This window comes from Chiloscyllium plagiosum, unplaced genomic scaffold (assembly GCF_037043375.1).
Source record: "Chiloscyllium plagiosum isolate Xiang-an unplaced genomic scaffold, Cpla_swu_hap1 HiC_scaffold_37, whole genome shotgun sequence".
In the NCBI taxonomy this organism is placed as follows: Eukaryota; Metazoa; Chordata; class Chondrichthyes; order Orectolobiformes; family Hemiscylliidae; genus Chiloscyllium; species Chiloscyllium plagiosum.
In genome coordinates, this window is record NW_028270175.1 from 6,842,722 (window position 1) to 6,859,926 (window position 17,205).

The 17,205-nt window shown below is 41.1% G+C and overlaps 1 protein-coding gene across 3 annotated transcripts in view; it reads right to left on the reverse strand.

Annotated features, from left to right (window-relative positions):
- Window positions 1-17,205, reverse strand: part of ctnnbip1 (catenin, beta interacting protein 1) — a 111,567-nt gene that overhangs the window by 11,040 nt on the left and 83,322 nt on the right. The window lies entirely within an intron of this gene.

The following is a 17,205-nucleotide window of genomic DNA, read 5'->3' on the forward strand; positions in this document are numbered from 1 at the left end:
TTTGAAGTCAATTGGGGTACCGTTCAGAGAGAGCCACAGCTTAGAGCCATTTCTCTGGCTTAATCCCCAGTCTACGGTGAATTAGTTGGCCGCAGCTGCAATAATATAATTAACATCAGTGTGCAAGGATGAGGGAGGTGCATATTGGTCATGGTCATTGATTCGGATTACTATCCAGTGACCCCTGCCTGCACTGTTATATTTATGTGTGCGTGTACATTAATGCACCAGATGAGTGCACTAAACTCAACGTCCCAACATTCTTCAATCTGTATTTCTGTAGATTTAAGTGGTCAATAAATAATCTGGCATGGTTGACGGCTTTAACTATTCAGTTATTGTGTTTGATGCCTGTAACCTGCTAAGCCAGTTGATTGACACAGGTCAAAAGATGCAACTTCAGTCATAAAAATATTCCGGCAGCTGATGTTGGAGAAACTGTAATAGTCTCTGCAGTATGTCATTGCAAAGCATCTCCCTTAACACTGGAAGCAAGTAGTTGAAGACACCACAGAGCAATGCTGCAGGGAGCAAAGTCAAAGGGAAACATTAAGATCCATCTGATCAGCAAAGAGGAGTTTTTTTCAATATTGTTCAAGGGACATGGGCAATTTTGGCTGGGCCAGTGTTTATTGCCCATCCCTAGTTGCCTTTGAGGAGATGGTGTTGTGCTGCCTTCTTGGACCGCTGTCATCCATTTGGTGTATGCACATCTGTAGGGAGATCCAAGATTTCGATCCAGTGACTCTGATGAAACAGCGATACATTTCCAAGTCAGGATGGTGATAGACCTGGAGGAAACCTTCAGGCGTTAGCGCTCCCATGTATCTGCTGCCCTGGTCAAGGGGCTGGATGATGTTATCTAAGTGGATCCGACAGAAGAAGCCAGGAGTCCAAGTCTAAACCACAGAAACATGGGAAGGGAAGAAAAACTAGAATGGAATTCAGAGAGAGATCAAATAATGACAAACACAAAGAAGGGGGACAGACCTCTCAGATTCAAACTCTTTGGATGTAAAATAAAAATCCAAACTTGTTGAAATTTTCAAGTCATTATTAGGAGGATAAGGGCTTAGGAAAATGAGAGGTTGATATGTTAAGTAGGGAGACACATGCAATAAATGTGTCTTTATGTCAAAGGAAAAGATAGTGGGCTTGAACAGAACCAAAACTGACAAAGCAGATAAAGGAGATTGGATTACTGAGAGTGAGTGGATATTATTAGATTTGTGGGATAAGCCACAGATATGTAGAAAATGGACTGGTGCTCTTTTGAGAATAATCATTAGGGATTAAGACTGAATTAGCCTAATATAGAACATTTTAATGCTGAAGGTGCAAGGGGTAACTATTAAATATGGACGACCAATAGGTCAAAGGAGGAAAAGTAACAGGAGAGTCAGGTCAATTTGATTATTTTACAGTATGTAGGTAATGCTGGCAAGGTCAATAGTTTTAACCCATTCCTTACTGCCCTCAATAAAGCGGTGGTGACTCTATTTTGAACCACTGATGTCCACGTGGTGTAGGGACATCCACAGTGCCATTAGGAAGAGTTCCAGAATTTTGATCTGATGACAATGAAGGAACAGCAACATAGTTCCAAATCATGTGGCATGTGGCTTGGAGGGAAATTTTCGAGGGCTGGTGTTCCAATGTACCTGCTGCTCATGCTGCTTTAAGTGGAGAAAGGTTGGGGGGGGCTTGGAAGGTGCTATAGGAGGAACCTTAGTGAATCGTTGATGTGCAAGTGGAGGGTAGACCCTGCTGCCACTGTGCGGTGGAGGTGCAGGAAGAGAAGGATTTCTCCTATCACAATGAATATTAAAGCACTTCACTGACTGAGAATGACTCTGATGTCCTGGGACTATGAAACATTCTGAATAAATGCAAACCTTTTTTAAAAAAAAAAGAAGTCTTTACCTCCAGAGCTCACCTTGTAGACCACAGATATTTGAGCTGAAACTAAATATTAAATGTTAGCTGCAATGTAACACCATGAATTGAGGACTGGCTGACTGGCAGGAGAAAGAGAGTGGAGATAAAGGATCTTTTCAGGATGGCAGCTGGTGATTAGTGGAGTTCTGCAGGGGTCAGTGTGGAACCTAGTGGACGTGGAGAAGATGTTTTCACTGGCAGGAGAGACTAGGACACAGACTCAAAGTGGAGGAACAGACCTTTAGAACTGAGATGAGGAGGAATATTTCATTCAGAGACTGGTTAATCTGTGAATAAATTGCACACAAATTGTCAGCAGACCCGTAGAGGTTATGACAAATGTAACTGCTAAGAACTGTTTAAACCAAACCTTTCTTTCCTTTATTTTGGATTGTAAACTTAAAAAGAAAGGAGACTATTCTTTGAACTAAGACTGTGGAGGAGTCATTGTTGGACTGGAGTGGACAAAGTTAAAAATCACATAACACCAGGTTATAGTCCAACAGGTTTATCTGGAAGCACTAGCTTTTGGAGCACTGCTCCTTCAATGTATCATTTCAGTTGCGCGACACTGTAATCTTTTACTATAAATTCTGTGTCTTATATTCCTGATCCACACCTAACTGATGAAGGAGCCGCGCAGTGAAAGCTATAGTCCAAAGTCTGTTGGACTATAACCTGGTGTTGAGAGATTTTTAACTGAAACTAAAGGAGACTGTAGAAAGAGTTGGCTGCAGCTCTAAGAATCTGAACTGTATACAAACGCTACCTCTTCCTGGAACATATAGAGCAAAAGCAGACCCCACAGAGCCAATGGCTTCTAACCTTAGTGAGATTATTGTTCGATAACAATGTATTGATTGGCTCCTGACCAACTAATGATAGCTGTGCAAGACAGAACTACCTAGTCTGCATAGGAGAAATACAGCAGGCGAGGCAGATCCGAGGAAAGCTCATGCCCGAAACGTCGATTCTCCTGCTCCTCAGATGTTGCCTGGCCTGCTGTGTTTTTCCAGCACCACATTTTTCAACTCTGGTACTTCAGCATCTGCAGTCCTCACTTTCTCCTGCATAGGAAAAATGTCAAACAATCTGTCTATCTCCTTCTCTCTGGTGTGAAGGCATCAGAAAGTCTTCAGTAACAGCTAGATGTCTTCCTTTCTCTGTAAATCCCTTGTTGAAGAAGGAATAAAACATCTTCAAAGTCAGTGAATGGACAATTTCTCGAGAGTGAATGAAAACATTGGTGTATAAATAATCTTGTATCAAAAGCACAGAACAAAACGGAATTGGGAGAAATAGGGTAAGACAACTCATCAACTCCTGTGGTCTAGGCCAACGTTATCAAACTGTGCTTCCCCAATGTTTGTTTCCTTTTCCATCCTTAAAATCCATGTCATGTCTGTCAGTGAAGGGGGAATTTAAGAAGGGATAGAATTTAAGTTATTTCGTTATAAGTTAGCAATTCATAAATCCTAAATGTTATTGCTTAAAGTTAATTTGTTTGTATGAAATAGTAATTTCTTGACAAGTACAGAAACCTGACGAGTGTTTTCTAGTAACTTGCTTTTGTCAGTGTTTATTCAGTTTGGAAAAGAGCTGGATTCCAGAGCAGAGGTGAGAGCGACAGCCATTGACATTAAGGTTGCATTTGGCTGAATGTGGCAAAGAACCCTCGTAAAATGGGATCAATGGGAATGGGGGACAATTCTCCACTGGCTAGAGTCACACCTAAATCAAAGGAAGATAGCTGTGGTTGTGGGAGATCAATCATCTCAGCTCCAAGATATCTCTACAGGAGTTCCTCAGGGTGGTGTCCTAGGCCCAACAATCATCAGCTTCTTCGTAATGACCTTCCCTCCATCATAAGGTCAGAAGTGGGGACGTTCACCAATGACTGCATAATGGTCAGCACCAATCGTGACTTCTCAGATATTGAAGCAGTCCACATTCAAACGTAACAAGACCTTGATAGTATCCAGACTCAGGCTGATAAGTGGCAAGTAACATACGCCCCACACAAATGCCAGACAATAACCATTCAATGGTGTTACTGTCATCAAATCCCCCACTATCAGCACCCTGAGGGTTATCTATGACCAGATACTGAACTGGACTGGCTATTTAAATACAGTAGCTACAAGAGCAGGTCAGAAGCTAGCAATCGTGCAACAACAAACTCACCTCCTGACTACCCAAATTTGTCCACCATCTACAAGGCACAAGTCAGCAGTGTGTTGGGATACTCCTCGCTTGCCTGATGGGATGGAGGGTCAACAACACTCAAGAAACTTGACACCACCCAGCACAAAACAGTCTGCTTGTTTGGCACCACATCCACTCCCTTCATCACAAATGCTCAGCAGCAGCAGTGTGAACTATCTACAAGATGCACTGCTGAAATTCACCAAGCCTCCTCAGACGGAATCTTCTAAACCCATGACAACTTCCAGCTGGAAGGATAAGGGCGGCAGATACATGGGAACAACGCTCCCTCTAAACTGCACGAAGGCTCTGCTCATGGTGATCACTGTCAGCATGCTGACCACAGCACTCCACTCTGGTTTCAGAGATTCCTGCTGTGTATGGGACTCAGCACTCACAATCCTGATCTGAATCTATAATCGCTGTTCCCTCAGCATTGCTGGATCAAAATCCTGGAACTCTCTCTCTAACAGCATTATAGGTCTACATGTAGCACATGGACTGCAGAGGTTCAAGAAAGCAGCTCTCCACCACCTTCTCATGGGCAACCAGGGATGTGCAATACATGTTGTCTCTGCCAGTGACAACCACATTCCATGAGTGAATCTAAAAGAAAAATAGGTAATTTGGGACTTTGGAAAGTTTGACAAAATCTTTTCACATTTGTGACGATTCCTGGAGTGGCACAGTGTCTCAGTGATTAGCACTGCTGCCTCACAGCATCAGGGACCTGGGATCGATTCCCACCTCGGCTGTCTGTTCGTGTGGAGTTTGCACATTCTCCCCTTGTCTGTGTGTTTTTCCTCCAGGTGCTCCGGTTTCCTCCCACAATCTAAAGATGTGCAGGAGGGTGAACTGGCCGGGCTAAATTGCCCATAGTGTTAGGGGTATTAGTCCAGGGTAAATGTAGGGGGTTGGGTTACTTTTCAGAGGGTCGGTGTGGACTTGTTGGGCCAAATGGCCTATTTCCACACTGGAGTGAACCTAATCTAATCTAATCCTGGAATATTGGGGTTTAATTCCAGGCGCACTACTCCAGTGAGTTGTTACGGAAGACTTATATTAAACCTATCATCTATGTGAATCTGTTGAATGACTTCCAGAGAAAAAAAAGTACATTTTTCAATATCAAGTTATGGCAGTTGAACAAAAATGGGAGACAGATAGTACAGAAGATATTCAAACAAAACTCAACATTGAACTCTTCAACACAAGTTGTAAGGATCTAACGCTAGGCTCCTTCATGCCATAATCCTGACTTTCTCTCCTTAATTCTCTTTTGAAGCGTGTGATTTCTATGTGTGGTATAGTGTTATGAGGAGTTTGTGGCCATAGTTATGAGTTAGAGGGTTTTACTGAATTCCTGATACTGTGTTGATGCAAGACAAATGTTTCTAAGTGCATGATCACATACACCACTGCTCTCATACAAGCTATCACATAAGTCAGAGGTGGTTACATAGCCACATGCTTGGCCAGTGTGTCAATAATGAAAGCATCATATAAGCATAGTTGGCAGCAATATGGGAAGATTACCGAATAAAACAAACAGGAGATGCTGCTTCTAATCGATGTTTAACCAAGCTGCTCTAAATCCTTAAACAAGTAAGCTCTAAATTGTGGTTTTTGGAATGTAGTACCAAACCTGTCTGAACTATAAATTTTAGCCAAATTAAAGATGCACAGATTTCATACTTTACTTTCATCTCCTTTGTTGCTTCACTTGCATTAAAAGTACGTCTGGTAACAAATGGAGCTATTTCAAAACATTACAGCAAGATTAAAAACAAATCCCTCAAAGCTGTACCTATCCCCCCCAAGGGCACAGGAATCTATCGAAGCTTTTACTTTAACCCCTTAGGAGCTGAATGTTAATACTGATGTGAGAATGCAGCAGTCAGTCTTGTTTGGACCTGTCAAATATATATCAAAACTGGTACCACAATGACTGCTGCAGTGATGAACTCATTGCTGAAGAGGACAACAAATTGTGTCATCCAGACATGCACCAGTTCTGTTACTTTGACTGAAACCCAGCACTGGGCTATAACCAAACTGGATGAAATGGCACAGTAGATCTGTGATCCAAATTAGTGTCAGTGGAAGGACCCATAATATCTCTCTTTTAAAACAAAAACATGGGGCGTAATATTCCTTACGTCATGCAGACCCGAAATTTATAAAATTGGGACTTCATTTCCAATTGGTGGAGTCATTGTCTTGAGGTCGAAACAGATTCTACAGTAGGGTAGGTGTGTGCAAGGCACTTTAAACAAATATCATATTCATGGCATTTAATTTTGAATTTCAGATTAAATGCATATATGACCAGACTTGAAGCAAGCTAACAGGAAACATTAGCAAGATCAAAAAATATTATTCATTTCAGTACTTAACTCAGCACTGTGATTAAACATTAATTCTTGTCTCTAACACCCCCAATTTTACTTTTTCAATAGTCTCTTCTCTGACTTGCAAATTCTGAATAATTTGGAATTCAGAACTTCATTACTTACATCCTATACCACACACTTACTCATCATCTCATCTTAGCTGACTTCCATGACTAAAAGCGTAGTTAACTTCTCCTTCGTGATTCCCTGTGCCTGGCTGTACCTTCTGTCTTTCCAAAATACCTCTGCACCCACTCCCCCCTCTGTTTACCATTGGTGAATGAGTCTTCCATCATTTGCCCTCAATTCTAAACTTCTTTCCAAGACCCCTCCAAACTGTAAGCTTCACCTCCTTAAAACAACGCCAGAAACCCTGCTTCCCTGACCAACGCTCTGGCCTTCCCTAAATTCTATTCCTTTGCAGTTCTGATTGAGAATCAATTTTCCTACCCTTGCCCTGGAAAATGCAATTTGTCTGCATATAAACATTAGAAGGGCAGAGCTCCACACATTATTCCCACCTCAGGTGACTGTCTGTGTGGAGTTTGCACATTCTCCCTGTGTCTGCGTGGGTTTCCTGCAGGTGGTCCAGTTTCCTTGCAGAGTCCAAAGATGTGCAGGTCAGGTGAAATGGCCATGCTAAATTGCCATAGTTTTAGGTGCATTAGTCAGAGTGCAATGGGTCTGGGTGGGTTACTCTTCAGAGGGCCGGTGTGGACTGGTTGGGCCAAATGGTCTGTTTCAACACTGTAGGGAATCTAATCTAATCTAATCAAATCTCATTCTGATATTTCAAAGAATGATTTGAGCATGGCAGGTTGGGTTGCTACAACAGATCCAATAGACTTGCTGCTTACAAGTGGATGAATTAACAAGCTTCCTCTGCTATTTTCACTGGGACTGTAATTATAGACAGTTTACATGTAGTAGTGCCCCACAAAAGTTTATGCTGGGTTACAGAGGGTTTGTGGCAGCTTGGCAATTAACCAAAGGGCACACAGATGAAAGCTGTCTGATTTTCACTCAGATCTTTGAGTCTGCTGATTTGCTGGTAAATGGCTCATAACTAAAAAGTATTGCTATTCCTGCACCAAGGTAGGCTCGATACACCTCCAGCATGGAACTCCTTCCCAGTGCTATGGTGAGGGGACGGGTGGAAAGCTGACCCCTAGAACTCTAATGTAGGGCTTAACTGCAGAATGCAACAAAATTGGAGGTGCAGTGGACAGCAAGGAGGTTCCCTCAGAGTACAATGGGATGTTGATCAGATAGGCCAATGGGCTGAGGAATGGCAAATGGAGTTTAATTTAGATAAGTGTGAGGTGCTGTATTTTGGAAAAGCAAATCAGAGCAGCACTTACACACTTAATGGTAAGGTCCTGGGGAATGTTGCTGAACAGAAATCTTGGAGTGCAGGTTCATAGTTCTTTGAAAGTAGAGTCACAGGTAGATAGGATCATGAAGGCGGCGTTTGGTATGCTTTCCTTTGTTGGTCAGAGTATTGAGTATAGGAGTTGGGGGGGGGGGGAGAGCATATTACAGCTTTACAGGGCATTGGTTAGGCCACTTTTGGAATATTGCATGTAATTCTGGTCTCCTTCCGATAGGTATCATAGAATCTCCACAGTGTGGAAACAGGCCCTTCGGCCCAGCAAGCCCACACCAAACCTCCAAAAAGTAACCCACCAGACCCATTCCCCTCTTATTCTACATTGACCCCAGACTTATGCACCTAACCTACATATCCCTGAACACTATGGGCAATTCAGCATGGCCAATTCACTGTGGGTGGTACGGTGGATCAGTGTTTAGCACCTGCTGCCTCACAGCATCAGGGACCCAGGTTCAGTTCCAGCCTCGGGTGACTGTCTGTGTGGAATTTGCACATTCTCCCCGTGTCTGCATGTGTTTCCTCCGGGTGCTCTGGTTTCGTCACACAATCCAAAGATACGCAGGTTAGGTGGATTGGCCATTCCATAGTGTTCAGGGATGTGTAGGTTCGGTGCATTAGCCGTGGGTAAATGTAGAGTAATAGCAGAATGGGGTCTGGGTGCGATGATCTTTGGATGGTTGGTGTGGCCTTGCTGGGCTGAAGGACCTGTTTCCACACTGTAGGGGTTCTATGATTCCTACCGGAAGGATGCTGTGAAACTTGAAAGGCTCAAAAGATCCAAAGGATGGTGCCAGGGTTGGAGGGTTTGATCTACAGGAGGAGGCTGAATAGGCTGAGGCAGTTTTCCCTTGAGCGTTGGAGCCTGAGGGCAGATGTCATACAGATTTACAAAATCATGAGGGGCATGAATAGGACAAATGGACAAGGTCTTTTCCCTGGGTTGGGGGAGTCCACCACTAGAGGGCATAGGTTTGGGGTGAGAGGGGGAAGATTTAAAATGGACCTAAGGGGCAACTTTTTCACACAGAGGGTGGTATGTATATGTAATGAGATGCCAGAGGAAGTGAAGTGGTGGAGGCTGGTACAATTACAACATTTAAAAGGCATTTGCATGGGTATATGAATAGGAAGGGTTTAGAGGGATATGGGCCAAGTGCTGACAAATAGGACTAGATTAGGCTAGGATATCTGATCAGCACGGACCAAAGAGTCCATTTCCATGCTGTACAACTCTGATTCTATGACTCTAAAAGACTGGAGTGAACAAACTTTAAAAAGTTCAATAAAAGGAAAGCATTTCTCAATGTGAGAGACAGCGAATTGCCTATTACTATGGGAGAAAAGGACAGAGAGTAGAATGGAGTAAACAATTGGGTCATTGTGTCTTTTGGTAAATGCCTTGGAATGGAGATGAAACAAAGATGACAACCCAACATCCAATTTGCCCCATTTCACTTCTCTAGTATGACCCAGTCCACGGAACTAATGCCCTTGGTAAAATCCCCAACATGATGAATATACTTAGTATTTTACTTCAGTCGAATTGTGACTAAAAATATTATATAAGCATTTTAAATTTAACTCTGATTTTCCAGGCACTGATGGTCAGAATGAGAGTTTTACAAACATTTATAAAATATCACACACAAATATCAACAATCCGACATGAGCATCAGGAAAATAGAAAATTAACTTGAAAATTAGCCAATCTCTTTCTAACAATGGCAACCCGTCTTGCTTACTAAAACACATCCTTGACTGTACTTCCAGTTATTAAGCTGTCAGACAATGCATGGTTACAAAAGCTAAATTTGAAAACAAAACACTTCACAATATCACACAACAAATTCAATATGGATAAATCTATTAGCCTCCTGATTATATGGAGGAACAGGAGGTAGCCATTCAGCACCTCAAGCATGTTCCATCATTCAAGTAGATCACAAATATCAAGGACCTCAACTCCATTGACTTGCCTTCTTCAGATCCTTTGATATCTTTGACCAGTATAAGTCTATCAATTTCAGTTTTGAAAACGTCAATTGACCCAGCATTCTGAGGAAGTGAATTGCAAACTTCTACTACCCATGAGAGAAGGCTCTTCATCATTTAAAAAAGAAAAATTACTCTAATTAAGATGTGGAGGTGCCAGTGTTGGACTGGGGTAGACAAAGTTAAAAATCACATGACACCAGGTTATTAGTCCAATAGGTTTATATTGAAGTACAAGCTTGCAGAATGCTGCCCCTTAGTCAGGTAGCTAGTGCAGGACTCCACTAGCTGTCTAACAAAGGAGCAGCGCTCCAAAAGCTTGTATTTCCAAATAAACCTGTTGGGCTATAACGTGGTGTCATGAGATTTTTTAACTTACTCTAATTAAGTTAAGTACTATTGTTCTGGATTCCACGAGGAATCTGTTCTATCAAACTCAATTGTCATTTTAAATGTGTTTATTGTCATCGTTCAAAACTCAAGGAAATATTTTCCTGTGTAAAAGCAATGTACACAAAATTCAATTATCATCATCTTAACATCATTTTGATCAATTTGCACTGCAAACATTTATGTCAATCAATATACTTTAACTATATCTGCACTATTTTGCTTTTTTAAAATTCCTTCAGAGGTTTTGTGCTCAACACCAAACTTCTTTGGGGTTGGACCAAGGATGTATACAATCTTAGCCTCACCTCATCACGGAGTCTTTCAGGATAAATTTGACCAAAATTTGGCAATAACGTCTTGTGCAGAACCTTATCAAATGCCACTGGAAGTCACATTAACACCATCTTTAAACATTCCCCTACCTAATTAGCTATCAAACTCCTCAAAGAGAGCAGCATGTACATAAACAATAAAGGATCTCCATTAACATTACTCACGGATGCTATGAGTTCTACCTTGCAAGTTAGCAGAATTCAATACACTCCTGTTCAAGGGCCCCAACTGGAAGCTGCCATTACTGTTTAAGTGAAGGGGCTATTTCAGTCTTGCATATCACTGAAGTTTTTACCATTTGGATTTAGTCTGGTGGATCCTCGAGACCATTTAGTGTGCATCGCCTGACGTTAAAAATCCAGAATTTAGTTATGTTTATTTTGTTTAGAGTTCCTCATCAATACCTGAATGTTCTTATGCAACTCCATTTTTTTTCCCCTATACTCCTTCCTTCAGCACATTGGTCTCGAATCAAAATTCACTTTAATCGAAGCTGTTGCTGAACTCTTACCTGCTGAAATTGTATTTGCCTGTATCTGCCCTGGGATAATAAAACACTGCAGTGAGTGCTGCTTCTTCCCTAGAGATTCAAATATGGACTAAAGCTTAGGTCAAGAAATCAAGTGGTAAAGTTGGTTACATTTACACTGAGTTTGTATGTGAGAACCAATATTTTGGCTTATCCTCATAGTGAAGTAGACAAACACAGCATCAACAAATGCACTCTGGCAGATGCTTCCTGAAAGGAATGCAGATTGCTCTGAATACACAACACCAGGTTATAGTGCAGCAGGTTTATTTGGAAGCACTAGCTTTCGGAGCGCTGCTCCTTCATCAGCTAGTTGTCAGGTTGAAAGCGCTCTGAAAGCTAGTGCTTCCAAATAAATCTGCTGCACTTTAACCTGGTGTTGTGTGATTTTTTAACTTTGTCCACCCCAGTCCAACACTGGCACCTCCAAATCATGCTTTGAATACTTCATTCATACTTAGTGGTATAATAGAGTCCAAACTAGTAAAACATTCCAAATATAAAAATGATCTGAAAACTCAACCTATTGGATTTAGCGTCAGTAAGAGTTACAATGCTTTAAATAGAACTGGATTTGAGAACAGACTCCTAAGTGAAGAGTCTACATTCTGTCAGTCTGCATGATGTGGTTGTTTCCATTTGATGTAATACCTCATCTTTCCTTGGAATCATACTTCTGGGAGCCAGAATTGTGCTTCACATTGAACGAAACTGGGAAAGAGAAACCAGTGGCTGAAAACTGCATTAAGATGGAACACAGAAGCACATTTAATCAGCATTTATGTAAGCAAAGCTTGATGACTCAATGCAGCAAAGTTGTGATTACCTCAGTCCAGGGAAGGTCATTACTAGAACTTTCTAAGAAAGGATGCCACACCTATTTGACTACTTGGCCACGTATTGATTAATCAGAGTCAGCTATTAAAGGTTAAGCAGTGTCAACAGACAATCCTGAAGGCCTCTAATTGAGAAATGAACAAAAGATGGATCCAAAAAATATAGTTTACAACTGGAGACAATTAATAGTTTTAAAATGCAGATACAGAATTTAGGAATTGGATCATTTTGCTTGGCAAAGACGTTAGTCAAGCCAGTAAATGATAATCTGTAAAATAAGGTAACATAAAACCCAGTAAATACTTAATTCAAAGTAATTTAATTCAGGTTCTCTGCTAATTGACAACTTGTCACTAAATTCCTACTTAGCAGTGTTAATTGCATTGCTAAATTAATATTTTTCAGTTTTAAGTGGAAAAGCGATTTGGATTCCTAAAGTAAACTTCTAACCCTAAACTTACTGTAATAATTCTACAAGAAACACTTCCAAACTAGTAAATCCTCCTTTTTCTTATGGGCATCATTGATCAGCAGTATCAATTTGATCAGATGCACAATCAGATAGTCGTCACGAGCAGATACAGGATTGAGACCATAAGAGTAGAAGTAGGCCATTCAGCCCACTGTCAATTCATGGCTGATTTGCCGAACCTCTTCTCCACTTTCCTGCTTCTTCCCCATAATCCTGATTCCCTTACTTACCAAATCTATTTCAGCCTTAAATATACTTATTGACCAAGCCTCAACAGCTCTCTGCAGAAAAGAATTCCACGGATTCACTATCCTTGGAGTAGAAATCCAACCTCATCTCTGCCTTAAATGTGACCTCTTATTCTGAGATTAAACCCTGTGGTGTAGCCTCTCCCACAAGGGGAAAAACCATCTCATATCGATCATGTCAAGATCCCTAAGAATCTTGTATGTTTCAATAAGGTCACCTCACATTCTTTTATACCCCAATCTGTACAGGCTCAATCTTCTTAACCTCTCCTTATGATACAGCACCTCCATACCTGACATCAACTTCGCGAACCTTCTCTGGACTGCCCCCAATGTTTATCTTTCCTTACATAAAGGGCCAAAAACTGTACACAGTATTCCAGCTGTGGTCTGATTAGCACATCGTATAGTCTTAGCAAAAATTCCTTAATTTTATACTCCATTTTTCTGTGAAATAAAGGCCAACATTTCATGAGCCTACCTATTATCTATTGGACCCTACCGTTTTGCGATTCATGGACAAGGACTCCCAAATCCCTCAGCTCAATGGCTTTTTATAGTCTATTTAAATAACATTCCACTCCTCTATTCTTCCTGCCGAAGTAACGTCCTATTTCCCCACATTATATTCCTTCTGACAAGTTTCTGCCCATAAATGTAACCCATCTAGATCCCTCTGCAGACTCTATATAATCCTTACCACTTGCATTCCAACTTCTTTTGGGATAGCCACAAACTTGGCTATAGTACATTCAACTTTTCGCATCCAACTCATCAGTATAATATTGTCAATAATGGAGGTTCCAACACTGATCCCTGCAGCACACTATTAGTTACAGGATGCCATTCTGAAAATTCCTCTTATCCCAACTCTGTTTTCTATTAGTTAGTCACTCCTGTATCTGTGCTAATATACTACATACAACACCATTGGTACCTCTTTTCCACTTTCCGTGTAAAATCAATTTAATGTGCCAGGTACAGCTATAGTTAATTTGTAATGGCTATAAAACTGAGTCAATTACTTCCCAATATTCATCACCTTAATCCTTTCTCAACTTTCAGTAGCAAACACAGGAGGGACAAGGATGCCCCTGGTGCTAACAGTGCATCAGGAGAATCAACGTATTGCAATAATCAACAATAATAATCTAATAATCACACATTTCTCTGAACAAAGAAAACAAAATACCATGGAAGTATTAGAAGAAAAGCAAGCACTTTTGATGTTAACTCTTGTCTGACTCAGGAGGACACTAGTCCTCCCTGACTGGACTTATGCCCACAGATAGATCCTGTATGACTGACTAAATGGAGATAACCCTTTTGTTAGATCAGTTCCATGGGAGACAGAATGGTGAGTCAAAGGAAGCAATAGTCTAGTTAAAAACATTAAAGAGAAACTCCCAGTCTATGGCTGAGTCAATTACAACACACACCCTGCAATTACTCTGGCACCTAATGGAAGTGAAATACTGACTGCAGAAAAGACTATTTAAAAACAAAACATTAAGTTTCATTATAATTAACAAACAAATATTATGGTCCAAACTCATGCGAAAATTATGGCATTTGTCCCCTAAGGATTTTGTTTCAAGTATGTTTCAGACAATAATGAATAACTAATTGAGGCTTTTAAAATGATTACTTTTAAAATTCTTTCATGGGATGCGGGTGTTGCTGGCAAGGCCAGTACTGTATTTGTTGCTCATCCCTTAACTGCTCTTAAACTTTGTGGATTACTTGGCCATTCCAAACCGCAAATTGGAGGAACAACACCTCACCTCCTGCCTGGGCAGCCTACAGCCCGGAGGACTCAACATTGAGTTCTCCAATTTCAAATAACTTCCCTTCCCATGCCCCGACTCCCTTCCCAGCCCCTCCCCCTCCCTTCCACCAACCATATTCATTCCTCCCATTGACCAACCAGGTCGTACCCCTCTGCCTGTCTTCACCCATCCCCACTTCACCACCCTGCCCCTGCCTCTCCCTTTATCTGCAATCTCGAAGAAGGGTTACACCCGAAACATTGATTTCTCCACCTCCTGATGCTGCCTGGCTTGCTGTGTTCTTCCAGCCTCCTGCCTGTCTACTTTGGCTTCCATCATCTGCAGTTTTTTTGTCTCTGGCCATTTCAAAGGGCTGATAAGAATCAACCAGGATATTTGTCTGGGCCTCTGGATTATGGTCCAGTGATATTACACTTCCAAGTCAGCATATCAGTAAACAAGGCAGGAAATTAACTCCCTCACCACCACCATACTGACCCCATGCCCCATAAAAAAGTGTTAGAATGCATGGTTACCATGATGGCTAGCTAATAACATTGTTTGAAACAAAGGAAACAGCTTGAAAAGGAATATAATGGTGAAAACTTGCAGCCCTCTGCTGTGCAGGGGGACCTGGGCATCCATGTGCATGAATCACAAAATGTTGTTTTGCAGCTGTAGCAGGTAATTAAGACGGCAAATGGAATATTATCCATCATTGCTAGAGGAAGAGAGTTTAAAAACAGGGAGGTTATGCTGCAGCTGTATACAGTGCTGGTGAGGCCACACCTTGGGTACTGCATACAGTTTGTCTCCTTACTGGCACTGGAATGGGTGCACAGGAGGTTAATTAGGTGGATTCTGTAACCCTGCATTTCCTATGGCTAACCCACCTGCACATCCCTGGACACCATGGGTAATTTAGCATGGCCAGTCCACTTACCCCGCATATCTTTGGATTGTGGGAGGAAACTGGAGCACCTGGAGGAAACCCACACAGACACAGAAAGAATGTGCAAACTCTACAGTCAGTCAGTCAGTCACCCAAGGCCACTGTGCCACCCAGATGCAATATCCTTTCCATATCTAACCTGACAGGCCCCCTCGGATCTTTTGTGTTGCAATCAAGATGCCTCTTGTTCTTCTAAGCTCCAGCAGACACAAGCCTAGTCTGTCTAACCTTCCTTCAGAACACAACTTACCTATTCCAGGAATTAGTCTATAAATCTTCTCTGAACTGCCTCCAAATATATACTTCCTCCCTTAAATAGGGAAACCAATGCTGTATACAGTACTCCAGATGTGTCTTGTTGTAGGAAACACAACAGCCCTACTTATTATTCAACTTCCCTCACACAATGATCTTTAAAATTCTATTTGCGTTCATAATTACTTGCAGTACCTGCACACTACACTTTTGCAATTCATGCACTGGGACACCGAGATTCCTCGGCATTTCTGAACTCTAATCTCTCACCATGTAGATAATCGGCTTCTTTTTTTGATCTTCCTTCCAAAATGGAATTTTTTGCATTGTCTTACATTATACACCATTTGCCATATCTTTGCATACTCACTTAACCTGTTTCTTTTAGTCACCTCCTTCCGTCGTTTTCACAACATACTTTCCTATCTTTAAATCATCAATAAATTTAACAACCATACCTTCAGTCCCTTCATCCAAGTCATTTATATAATTGTTGCCTCCTTGATTTCCAGTTAGCTAGCCAATCTCCTGACTGTGTCAATATGTCAGCCTACATGATAAACCTTTACTTCATCAATAACATTTGATGTAATACCCTATCAAATACGTTCTGAAAATCTAAGTTCAGCATAGTCAGTGATTCCGCTTTATCCGCATTGCGCTACCTCTTTGAAGGAGCCAAAATATTAGCTAAACACAATTTCCCATTCACAAAATCACATTGACTCTGCTCTGAATGTGTGTGTGTCCTGGGATGATATTATTATTAATAGCTTCTAACAGTTTTCACTATGAAAAATGTCAAACCTATAGTTTCCTGCTTTCTGTCGCCTTCCCTTTTTGAACCAAAGAGTTAAATTAGCTACTTTCCAATCTAATGAAGTCTTCCCTGAACCTAGAGACTTGTGAAAAATTAAAAGCAACACATCAAGGCTAATGGGAGTAGTTTAGTTGAGAAACTCAGTCAGCATGGATAAGATGGACCGAAAGGTCTGTTTCTGTGCTGTATGACTTAAATGACTTGATACAACGACCTCATTATAACATCTTTTCAGAATCTGGAATGAAAACCTTTGGGATCCAGATAATTGCTGATTAAGTTCTAACAATTTGCAGGGTACTCTTTTGCTGGTGACTGTAATTTCCTTAAGCTCTTCCTTCACTTCTAATTTCTGATTGACAGGTAGTTTTGGGATGTTACATCGATACTGCATCTGAAAACAGACAAAATACTGGTTCACATCAACAGCCATCCCCTTATTTTTAATTATTAATCCACAGACTCATTTTCTATGTGATCAACATTTACTTTGTTAGCTCTTTTTAAGTAGCTGTAGAAACTTTTAATATCCGTCCTTATCTTTTTTTAGCTAGCTTTATCTCATATTCTACTTTTTTGCTCTTTATTAATTATTTAGACATTCTTTATTGGTTTTTATATTCTGCCTAGTCTTTTGACCTGCCAACCATCTTTGCACAATTATATGCTTGTGGGC